The sequence below is a fragment of the Centruroides vittatus genome, unplaced genomic scaffold (genome assembly GCF_030686945.1).
Source record: "Centruroides vittatus isolate TY-2023 unplaced genomic scaffold, ASM3068694v2 contig_223, whole genome shotgun sequence".
Taxonomy (NCBI): domain Eukaryota; kingdom Metazoa; phylum Arthropoda; class Arachnida; order Scorpiones; family Buthidae; genus Centruroides; species Centruroides vittatus.
Window position 1 is genome coordinate 147,011 of NW_027121388.1, and position 13,118 is coordinate 160,128.

The 13,118-nt window shown below is 31.7% G+C and overlaps 1 long non-coding RNA gene across 1 annotated transcript; it reads right to left on the reverse strand.

Annotated features, from left to right (window-relative positions):
- Nucleotides 1–11,516: 11,516 nt before the first annotated feature.
- Nucleotides 11,517–11,892, reverse strand: LOC136970974 (uncharacterized). The gene is made up of 3 exons (XR_010880077.1): nt 11,840–11,892; nt 11,683–11,772; nt 11,517–11,604 (listed from the first exon to the last, which is right to left on the reverse strand). It is a non-coding gene; the product is annotated as an uncharacterized lncRNA (long non-coding RNA).
- Between the last annotated feature and the right edge of the window lie 1,226 nt (nt 11,893–13,118).

The following is a 13,118-nucleotide window of genomic DNA, read 5'->3' on the forward strand; positions in this document are numbered from 1 at the left end:
CTTCGTCACGCGCGCGCTCAGTCAAATCGAAATCACGCGCGCTCGGTCAATTCGGCACCAATTTAAAAAATTAATTAATAAAAATTTAACATCGGAAAACGGGTATTTTTACTTTAATCCAGTTTACTAATATGTTTGTAATCGAATTCAGTCAAAAAAGTTTTAATTTCATCATAATTTATTGATGATTTTAATTTTTTAATATTAGAAGGTAATTAGCATAAATTACAAAGTGTCGTGTTTCATCTTCGCTCCCGTTCAAGTTTATTGCTCTAGGCACGCGCCGATGTTTGTTTTTAGTTCTACTGGTGATTAGGCTTTTATTTCAACCTCGTCCGTTTTGGTTACAGAAGATGGGGAGACGGGCGTCACGTGATCGCTTACCTCACATTTTACCACAGAAATTACCTTACCTTGAAAGTTTTATTTTTTTTCTCGATTTTAATTATTATTAACTATCTTTTTTTGATGGATTCTCATACTTATATGTGTTATGAAGTTGCAGATATTTTTTTTATTAAGTTTTACAAATTTATGTTTTTTTCTTCGATTTTTATATATAAAATATACGAAAATTCAAATATTTATTAAAATTTATCAGAAATGCTGAACTATAAGTACAGTGTGTTTTACAATACTATTGCGAACAGATATCGTCAATTATTTTATAAACATATTTATAATTTTAATTTTTATAAATTATTTAAATTGATGCAACGCGACGCGCTCAGAATCAATTAATTACTGTCGCGCGTTACTTAAGATGGCGATGGGACTCGATTCAATTACTTCTTCATTTCAGATGTTAATTAAAGAGTGTTATTTTAATATAATATTAAATAGTGTATGTTTATTATAATTAATAAATCTATATAGGAATAATATATATTAATTACTGATTGTATTTAAAAAATAAAAAAACGGAACAAAAATATAATAGAAAAAAAAATGTTTATACTACACGAAAATGTTTTTTACATCTATTCTATTAGATCTATAATAATCCTAACGATGGTGGACTTCACGCCGATCTCTGAATAAGCAAGAGACCAGATAATTGACATCCAGGCGTTAAGTGTCGCCTGGATGTCAATTATCTCGTCTCTTGCTTACATCTATTCTACTTTCAATACAAGAGTTATATAAATAATAATTAAGATAAACAGCATAAATTGGTAATACAAAAAAATTATATTATATATCATTTATTTATACATTTAAATATTATTCATTTCTATTATTCGTTTATACATTTTACATTATACAATGCTAAAATTTTATGTACATCTTGTATTGCAAGAATTATAATTAACGTATGCAAAAAAAGTTAATTTTTTATTTTCTGGGTTAGGCATAAGGGGTTGCTTTCAGTGACTTGCAAACAGGATTTTTTAGATGCAGTATTCAACAAATAAACAACTTTTATTGATATATATATCTATAAATATCGTTCATTTGTTGGACACTATTCAAAAGGTCCTGTTTGCAAGTCACTGAAAGCAACCCCTTATGCCTAACCCAGAAAATAAAAGAAATACAGAAAAATAGGTAATATAAAAAATGAATACGTTCATATAGTATTAACTTTCTAATTCTATTGTTCTTTCTGAACTTTCTATACATGACTTACATAAATTATGTGAGTGCTCACCACAAATGTATTTATTACATCGAAAACATTTATTTGTCGTCTTTCTGCCTTTTTTATAACCGCAATCAGAACAGGATGATCGCTTCCGTGATGTTGATGCTGCAGATGTGGATGCCGCAGATGTGGATGCTACTGATGTTGATGCCGGTGATGTCCCTGTTGATGCTGTTGTTGATTCTGATTCCGATTCTGATGTTTCATGTTGCAATTTAGAGAATTGAAGGGCTGCCGTTCTAATGTTTCTGGGTAAATTTTCTTTTTGTGCACGTAATTTTAATTGCGGAGTCATTAGTTCGATCGATAGCAGTTTCATGAAGTGTCTTCTGCGTTGATTTTGTGGAAGTTTATTATTCAGATAATAAATGACATGAGAATTTACGGCCGAAATATTTAGCAAACTATAAAAAATAACAAGGGGCCAGCGTCGGCAGTATCTTGCGCAATTATAACGTGACGCCAGTTTATCAACAACGTCGACGCCTCCCTTTGTAAGATTGTAAAACGTTACGATTTCGGGTTTGTTTTTTTCCTCGGTTGAAGAATCAATGCTATTGTTGTGGTGTAAAGTTGATAGTAAGAGAGTTACTTTATTTCTTTTGGGAGAATATGAAACTAAAGTACACTTTTTTTGGAATCCAAACATGCTACTGAATACAGTTCTGTTTCTCGAAGTAATGAACTCTGGCGGTATTTCTCTTTTATTTTTTTTTAAAGTACCGACTGACGTCAGCTTTATGTCTAATAATTTTAATGCAAGTTCGTAACTCGTAAACCAATTATCAAATGTTATATTCCTTCCAGAGCCTGCTACGGGTTTACATAATCTTAACACAACATCTTTAGGAGAATTACTTGTGAAATATTGGCCCTGCGGTTGCATTCCCGCATATACTTCTAAGTTGCTACTATAAAAAGTCCTTGAATCTGTCAAGGCAAAAATTTTTATCCCATATTTTGACGGCTTGCTTGGAATATATTGCCGGAATTGGCATCTGCCCTTAAATGCCTCCAACATCTCGTCTATAGTTAAATATTCCGATGGGCAATAATTCTTTTGGCAATTAGTAACAAATTTCTCAAAAAAATCTCGCACCGCAGCGAGTTTGTCAGTATTACGACGATCATTTCTAGTAGCTTTATCGTCAAATCTTAACGCTCTTATTAGAAAACTAAATCTTTTCTCTGACATCACAGGTTTTATAATTTCTATTCCGAAACCATCGGAGGTCCAAATATCTCGTAAATTTACTGTATTTAATTTCATCACCGCACATGCAAACAATATTCCTATAAAAGCTTTTATTTCACAAATATTTGTTGAGATGGCATCACGCTCGCGGCTAAATTTTTCTTTTATTCTCTCTATATACTTATTTGTATTTTCGACAATATGATTTAATATATCGTCATCAAAAAATAACTTCCAGCATTCCGAAGGTGTTTTGACGAACTTTGCTCTTCCATTTGGGCCAGGCAAATGAGTTATAATATTTTCTTTCTCTCTCCTCTGAGTTTGAAGGGGCATTTCCTTATTCCACCTAGTTACACGGTCTTTACCCATAAAAAATGAACCAGAAGTACTAACCTCGTCTAGGTCTGAACAAGATTGTTCAGATTCAGAGTCCGATTTTCGCTGCTCCAAAATATCATCCTCTTCCTCCGAAGAAAAAACATCATCATCATCTTCAATCATCTCTGTTATCTCCGAAGATGAAAGCAAGTAAAAATTACTTTTATCCATAGCGCTGTTTTAACACAATCGTAAAAAAGAAGAACTATACTCGAAACCAACAACAGCAACAAAAACAATGACGAGCTAATGCGAAAAAACTGCACTTATATAGTATCAGAGTAAAAAGTCACGTGACAGAGAAGGGAGAGGACTAAAATTTACCAAATATGGAAATATGTGAATAGGGTTCCTTATTTGGTAAATTTTTTGTAAGCTCCCTTTTCTGTCACGTGACTCAATAATTACTGCCCTAGACCAAGCCTAACCTTGTTTGGGAATCGAAGTTTTAATTCAAAAAAATACAATTTGACAGGAGATTGATTTATTTTATTTATTTGTAGTTTGGTATCATCTTACGAAGTTTTATGACAGTAGTTCCAATAAAATTTTTATTTATTTAAGTAATTATAATTATTATTTTACCTATCATTCAGTGTTTTTACGGCAAAAATTGAAAATTTTAAAACATTCCATTTCTGGATTCATCTGAAGACAGGTACTAGAGTTATACCATTTATTTGAAAGTTTATTTACATTCTTAGAACAATAATACATATTTGAAAAGACGGCAAACAAAAAAAAAACCCTCATAAAACCCATATGATCTATAAGTATTAAACCAACAGCAATAAAAGAATATTCCAATTCATGAAAGACAAAATATAGGGGAAAAAATGTATTTTATAAAACTTAACATTTTCGATGCTACATTTTTATGTGCATAGTTCATATGTATTTTACAAGCGATTTTTTATATCGTCTATTGAAATGTGTACTATTGTACATGTGAGATTCCAGACAGGGTCCAAATACCTCGCAAAACGTAAGAGAAATAGAAAAATTTCTCTAGAAAAAGGACTGTGTAACATCAATATGTCGTGAAGGTACGAAATAAACAACGTAAGTCGCAGGTGTGACTTGATCATAGGTGTTAAATGTCAAACAGAAAGATTGAACTTCGACTTGGACGCTTGTATCAACGACAAAATTTATATAAAACGCAAAAACAGCATGGCCGGGGAGAAGAAAAAACAATCGCGTGATGGTCATAAAAATGTCATTACATCCTCGATTTCTCTACTATCTAACAGAATAAAATACTCGTTGGTGTAATAAAAAATGAAATTTTTATTATATTTTCTGTAATTTGATTTGTAAATTCAAAAATTAAACTTAAAAAACATCAACTCACTATAAATAATTTTATTTATTGACATCAGATTTGTTAAATTTCACGAAATTGTATTATTTTTAACCTCAGAGTAGTAAAGCTTGTTTTTTCTAGCAAAAATAATAGACTCGCTAGTCCTCAACTGTCAAAAAGAAGAAACTACTAATCGCTTTATTACTTTGTTTTCAAAAACTCCCCTTTCTATCAGCTGATAGTAAAATGGCTAACAAATTGTTTACTTTCACTTAGAAAAATGTGATGATGTCATAAAACTTTATAAAAACATTTAAAAATACCAATGGAAAAATTTAAATTATTTCTGATCAAATTTCAGTTTATTAGAAGTAATTCACTTTAAAATAACGCCATTATAAACAAAGAAGCGCGCGCGCGCGCCACCGCTGCGGCTATTTTTAGTAACAACAACTGGCGGGAAATTTGAAAATTGAAATCCGAGATAACGCGCGCCATAGTGCCGATTTGGCACCAATAATTAATTAAAAATAACGGAACGCTTTAAGCAAAAAATGAATAGCGCATCATAAAATTGAAGAAAAATTAGACAGGTAATAATTTTTTCAGATTTTTCGGACAATTAGAATTTTTACACGAACTAATTAAAAATCGATTGGTGCCGAATCGGCACTAGGCACGTGACGAAGGGTTAAGGAACAAGAATACTGTAGGGTTTGGAATCGCCTAGGCGTGCGATTTCCACCCTGTTTTGTTATAACGAACTTTCATAACGGAAAAGCCGTTAGGATCGGCCGTTAGAAACGATTGTGTGAAGATCCGTTGTGTTTAAAATCGACGACAGACAGACGATTGGCCGGCGGGAAGTGACCGTTGTCGGCCGTTGTGGAAACTTTCAAGTTTGATTGGCGGACGATTCGAACGTTGAGGACTATTTAAGCCGTAGTTTCGGCGGGAACGGAGGTGGTATCGTATTGAGTTCGTATCGTGAGCTCGTATCGTAAGTTCGTATCGGGATCGGCTGGATTCGTATCGGGAAGATCGGATCGGATCGGTTCGGATTAAGATCGTCGTTATCGAAGTGCTAACTAACTCTCTCGTTGGACGTTACGTGGTTTAGTACGGACTTGTTCCTGACTCGGAGGTGCTGTTAATTACAAGTCTGTTTGGTCGTAAGGAGTTTCTTTCGACGAATGTGTACGGGAATAGTCGGTTGTTGTTCAGACTAGTGTTTGTGCATATTTAATTGTAACTCTAATTTGGATTATTTTGTACATTTACTGTAAATATAAAATTTGTGTTTTTCGTCAAACCGACTGAGTAGTTATTTTGAACATTACTAATACTATTTTTTATTTAGAAAAAAAGTAAACAAAAAGAATTAGGTTAATATAACATGGCGACAAATTGTATACATACACAGATTTAATTAAAGCACGTACGTGGTGTCTTCCGCGTAAACTTCCGCTGCGGAAATTTAATTATAGTGTCAATTTTGCCGGACAATAGAAAAAACAACTTTATAAACATTATATAAGGCTTTGTCTCTCAGTAGGTCATTTCCATTGTAGTCCAGACGATGCATAAGGTAAAAAGAATCTCTATGCGCCAATATGCACGAAAGAGTCAATAATTAATAAAATAATAATTACCGTATTTTACGGACTATAAGACGCACCTGAATTTTGTAGGCAATTTTTGGAAGAAAAAAATGCGTCTTATAATTCGTAAAATACGGTACCATTTGCTTTTCCGCATTCTGTGAAAATTCTATTATTGTATTTACTTGGGTATTCAGCACCGACCGTAAATACGGTGTTTTGCGCTAGACATTGAAAACTTAACATTGATAATTAGAACTTTTAAAGATAAATCGGAATACAATCGTCTAAAGAGCAGCTCGACACCTCACAAGTTTTCGATTTTTCATTTTTTCGTACGAATTAACTATCGTTCTAAAGTTTTCTTTCATGTTGACTAGGTTAATGGGCGGGTTTACCAAAAGTTGGTGATGTGCCGCAACCAATCACACATATTACATTAAGCACACTTCTTTGTAATATTGTTGCAAAGTATATAAAAGAAGTTACCTCGATTTAATACCAGCATTTGTATTTGAATTTCACTATATCGAGTGTGCCTTAATTTATGGATGTCGGGTAATGAGAAAAGTATGCAGTAATCGGTTTTCACGAAAATTTAAATTTGGATTTTCGGATTCACGTAAACTGATGAGAAAAATATTATGTGCATTATAAAATTACACATATATTAAAAGTAATTGATAGATATCGAAGACTCAATATTTGAAGCATGCAATGCCATAAAGTCTGCATTTAATCCATTTCAATATTCATGAGAATTTCTAACTTAGAAAGTTTTGCCATTGTATTTGATAATTCAAATTAATTCATTTACCAGACAAAGAATTCTTTACTTATGAAAAGTTTCTTATTTGGCATTTAAAACGTTATGGCATCGCACGCTTCATTTAACATTTAAAGTAAAAATTCGTTAACAGAACACATTGGCAATTTACGAAAATAGTACCGTAAATCATTAAAGAGCAATATTGAGGTTTGAGTGTATTTGTACCGTTAAAAGTAAAATACTTTAAATGTTTCAGTGTTTCAAAAGTAATAGAAATTTTTATTTCGAGACAGCAAATACATTTGCATTAAAACTTTATTTTTTAGAACTTAATTAGAACAGTTGTTTATTAAATTTATAAAATTTAATAATTACGACTAAATTCCTTGTAAAAAATAAAGGTAACATGACAGCTGATTAAATAGTTATTTATTCTAATACAATTTATAGAATATTGCATTGAATGTATTAATAAAGGTACGTAAATTGAAAATAAAATACATACAAATTCTGCTTATCAAATATATTATTTTCAAGTGATTGTAGAACAATTATGTCAAATTACCTGTGTATAATTTACACCCGTAAAGTTACTAAAACGTGTATTTTGCTACTGCTATGCAATCTTTGTCTAAAGCGTAGTGTACGTAACCGCGGGTTATACGTAGGAAATTAAAGTACTATGATAATATTTTCAATTTCATTTTGCTTCAATTTTGCTTTAAAAAATTCATATTCGAGTGAGAGTATTCGTGCTATTTAAGCAAGTTCTATGCTACTTGTGTTACGTTTTGTATCGTCATTAAAATATTTAACGCTAAAATACAATAAGCAAAAATTCTAATTAATCTACAGGTGTTTAAGGCTTAAAGATGTGTCAGTAGTCTTATCGCATTACGCATGATGCAGAAAATTGTCTACAGTTATGGTAAAACCTGACAATTTTGACATCCTTATATCCTAGGAACTTCCATATCCTGAAGATTTTCACAAAGAAACTTGCAAATCTGTACATATTTACACGTATATTATATTCTTTATTTTGAATAACTCACTTCCTTCAATTTTGTACATTTCTGTGTTATTTAATTTAGATATTTTCAGAAGTTTGTGATGTTTAACTGTTGAGTTACTCTACACAGATATCTTGTTTTTAGGTTTTATCAGTTAAAAACCTATAGTGGAAATTTAAAACATACACATCATTCAGCATTGTTCCACGTTGTATAATCATAGAAAAACAGATAGTCAGACAAATTCTGCTTATCAAATATATTATTTTCAGTGATTGTAGAACAATTATGTCAAATTACCTGTGTATAATTTACACCCGTAAAGTTACTAAAACGTGTATTTTGCTACTGCTATGCAATCTTGTCTAAAGCGTAGTGTACGTAACCGCGGGTTATACGTAGGAAATTAAAGTACTATGATAATATTTTCAATTTCATTTTGCTTCAATTTTGCTTTAAAAAATTCATATTCGAGTGAGAGTATTCGTGCTATTTAAGCAAGTTCTATGCTACTTGTGTTACGTTTTGTATCGTCATTAAAATATTTAACGCTAAAATACAATAAGCAAAAATTCTAATTAATCTACAGGTGTTTAAGGCTTAAAGATGTGTCAGTAGTCTTATCGCATTACGCATGATGCAGAAAATTGTCTACAGTTATGGTAAAACCTGACAATTTTGACATCCTTATATCCTAGGAACTTCCATATCCTGAAGATTTTCACAAAGAAACTTGCAAATCTGTACATATTTACACGTATATTATATTCTTTATTTTGAATAACTCACTTCCTTCAATTTTGTACATTTCTGTGTTATTTAATTTAGATATTTTCAGAAGTTTGTGATGTTTAACTGTTGAGTTACTCTACACAGATATCTTGTTTTTAGGTTTTATCAGTTAAAAACCTATAGTGGAAATTTAAAACATACACATCATTCAGCATTGTTCCACGTTGTATAATCATAGAAAAACAGATAGTCAGATAAGAAACACGAAAATAATTCACATGGTTCAAGCTCTGAAAACCTTCAAACCTTCAGAAATCAGTTCAAACAGTTCAAACCTTCGGAAATCTTAAAACGAAATCTGCATCTGAAAAACATCAAAACATACACATCTTTAAGCAAGTAAGGAAAATTCCCACATTTCTGAGCACAAATAGTATCAAACATAATTTCTTCTCAAAGATTAGTGCTGCCATATTTTGTAAAAATTGGCTACTTCAGCGTCCATTTTGGCACTGAAAACTTAATTTCACAATTTTTTAGCTTCAGAGAAAAAAATGTACGGCTTTTCTTGATCACCAGTGACATTCGTTGTTGTAAATCTAATTCGTATTTTATCATATTGTTTATCGTTCTTTTCAGTAAGATTAAACTGTATAATTTCTTTTTACTATTTTTCGCCCAATGGGCACAAACGAGGCCTTTACTCAAGAACTTTGTAGGTTTAGTGAAGTGTACAATGCTGAAACTAAATGGTCAAAGCCAGGGCCCAACAAATCGAAAATGGACCGCTTCCCGCAAAAATATTTAGGTTTGTTGACTTGTGCGGGTTTGATATGAAGTTTACGTTGAAAAAAACAGCTGCGTGTGACTGCTATTCACCATGTGAATAAAATCTCTGAACACTACATCAAATAGTCACCGGTTGATCGTTGGTAATATTTAGCAATTCAACTTCTGCATACAGAACACTGCAGATGAAATCTGAAACAGTATTTTCTTTACTGTGGACAAATCAAATAAAATTTTAAAACGAGTTTTCCAACTTCGTCATAAACATAAATAGAAAATTTTCATTGTTCAGAGGTTGTTTTGAGTTTCTGAACTCCCGAAAATATAGAATGAAGTGCGTTGGCCATTTAAAAAGAATTAAAGGCAATATATGAAATAAAAAAAGTTAATACAAAAATCTGCAGTTAAAAAATTAAAAAACAAAAATATTTTAACTGGAAACTTTTTCGTAATACTGAAGTAGCCTCTTATTGTTATACATAATGAGACTTTTCATAATATCTTCATAAAGTTTAGAATCTGCAAAAATAAGATCCATTACATTATTATGTGTTATAATAAATGAAAAAGATAATCTATAACTAACTTTCAGTTTGTGTTCAAGCGACAAATCACATGCAGAAAACCTTCGGAAATCTTGAAACGAAATCTGCATCTGAAAAACGTCAAAAATATTTATATATAGTAAGTAATCGGTAACTTTGAAAGAATAATGATAAAATACCGTAGACGTAAATGTTGAACTTGCTTAACTCATTATAAGACATACGATTGAAAATAAAATGAGAAATAAGAGAACGATAAATCTCATAATAGTGTTTGATTCAGCGAAGATAAATATGTAATACACCAGACTGGTTTCAACTAAAAGTAAAAAATACAAATACAATATTACAGGTAATAAGCGAACATTGCGTTGCTTTGATTAACGAAGTTCTAAACTTCGGGTTGTTGCAAAATTATTTCTTCTAATTTGAAACTTAAATTCGAATTGTTCTTATTTAGTAGAATTTCCTGTGTAACCGATTTTCATTTACTTCAATATATATACAATATGCACAGGAACTTTAATTCTTCAAACCAGGGCCCGAATTAACAATCAGAGGCCCGTAGGCACAAATCTGGTAGAGGCCCCCTTTAAGAGTAGGCAAGTTTGATGATTTAAAAAATTTACACAAAATACTGTACATTCAACTAGATTTCAACTAAGAAGTTGTAAATTTCATTTTAAAATAAGGTTATTGTAAACATACGCATATTTTATTGTGAAAAACTAAAATTTAATTGAAAAATACCTATGTAAAATTTTTTCTCGAAATTTCCCGATGTTTCATAGGATTTTCCCGGGTTTTGTTTTCTTTGCCCGTGGTCCTCATGATTAGGCCACACTAGGCTTTCGCAGTTATACAAAAAAAAAACTTATGTTTAAACATAGTTTGTTTGGGGACCCTGGGCACCGGCACCAAATGCCCTTATGTCAATATGTCCCTCCTTCAGACAACAAAAAACACTTTCAGCGAATTGTATAATAGAAATGAAATGATGGTGACGGTGACTTGTGTAATAGAGAAATGCCACTATCGGATTAACTTTAGCGAGGTAGTGCTATGATACTACCTTTAACCGCTGTCAGAATTAAAACGAAACTTTCAGAATATTGTGTAATTAAAATATTTTGGGCCTACCAGTAGCCGAGTTGTTCAGTTGCTAAACACTGTGAGCTTGATCGCGAGTTTGCGCTGCGCTCGGACGAGCTGGCCACTCTGGAGTTTATCCACGTTTGTGACACCTGAATAGGGGATAGTTTCCCTTACAAGACATACCGGAAGACATACATTTTCCCCCCGCGTAACATCGCGTTTGAAAGAAAGCGACAGGAAACCACTCTGGATGTAACTTCTTCTAGGATACAACTTGGCAACCACTTAGTAACCTATGCCAGATGTTCGCTGATATCAGGAATCTCATATGGCGTATTAAGAAGAAGAAAAAGAAGATAATATCTTGATTATTTTGCTTCTGGTTATCGACGACTTACGTAGCAGGAAGAGTTGTTTCGTTATTTTGTTTTTCACTTTTGACATTATTTGTAATAACGGAAAACTTTTCAATTTTCAGTAGCAGATCTGAGTTTCAAAAGACCAGAAAATATAGAATGAAGAGCGTTGCCCATCTATAAGAATCAAATAATATATTTATATATGTATATAAAACTAATTATTTACAAAATTTCGGAAGTTAAAAAGAGTACCTTAACTGGAAACTTTTTCGTAACATTGAAGTAGCCTCTTATTGTTATACATAATGACACTTTCCCAAATCTCTTCATAAAGTTTAGAATCTGTAAGAATAAAATACATTTTATAATTATGTGTTATAATAAATAAAAGAGACAATCTAAAACTAACTTTCAGTTTCTGTTCAAGCGACAAATCGCATGCAGAAAATCTTCGAATATCTTGAAACGAGGTTTGCATCTGAAAAACATAAAAAATAATTAAACATATTAAAAGTAATTTGAATCGAAAACATTGAAAAAAATAATGATAAAATACCGTAGACGTAAGTGTTGAACACGCGTAACCCATTATAAGACATACGATTGAAAGTCCAATGATAAATAAGAAAAAAGTAAATCTTATAATAGTGTTTAATTCGGCGAAGATAAATATATAATATGCGAGACTGGTTTCTACGAGAACGGTGAAATAAAATATTGCAAATAACAAACTAAATTTTGTGTTGATTTGATTGAGGAAGTTTCAAAGTTCGGCATGTTGCAACATTATCCATTCTAATTTTAAACTTAAATTCGAATTGTTCTTATTTAGTAGAATCAAATCATTTGATACTCTTTGAAACGCTTTCTTCATAATCAAATAAAAAAATAGAAGAAAAAATAAGAAATGAATCAATCCTCCAATAATAAAGTTTACCGTAACCCCAAATTCTACGCTACAGAAGAGAATCATAAAATAATTTTCGTGAGTTGTTTCTAATGCTGGATATATGACAAAGATATTGAAAATTGACAGAGCGCAAGTGAAAGAAAGCAGGATCATGAGCATGATGACATTAATTTTCTGAATAGACCCGTTTAAATCTTCAATTGACAAATTATCTGGTCTCAGTAATACGATTATCGGATTAAATTTTTTGCGTTTTATAACGGAAAAAGTGAGCGTCGTAGCAAAATATATTATGGTAACGTACAACCTGACGAAAATGTTATAATCCACCAGTAAATACCAGCCAAAGCAAGGCATGTTTTCTGCTACCGACGGTATTGTCATAAGAAGTAGTATGAAAAAGAATTGCCAATATAGAAATTCCACAATGCATAAGAAAAACTTTTGCAATAATTTATGTTCGGTTTGAAACTGTCGACAATAGTAGCATGAAGCGAAAAACTTCCACCCGTAGATTATTGCAGTAGACATACAAGGCTGCAACAGACAACTAAGGCATATTTTGTATCTACGAACATCAGCCATGAGTAAATTTCGAAACTTAAAATAGTTTGACTAAATGTTCGTTATGGATAGATACATCTGTAATCGGTTGTATTCCTTGATACTGGATCAACTAAAACCTATTGCAATTCTATAGTTTTATTTTTAATTCGGTCAGATAAGTACAGCATCTTTGTTACATATGCACAGAGCCACAGCATCTAGATAATACCCT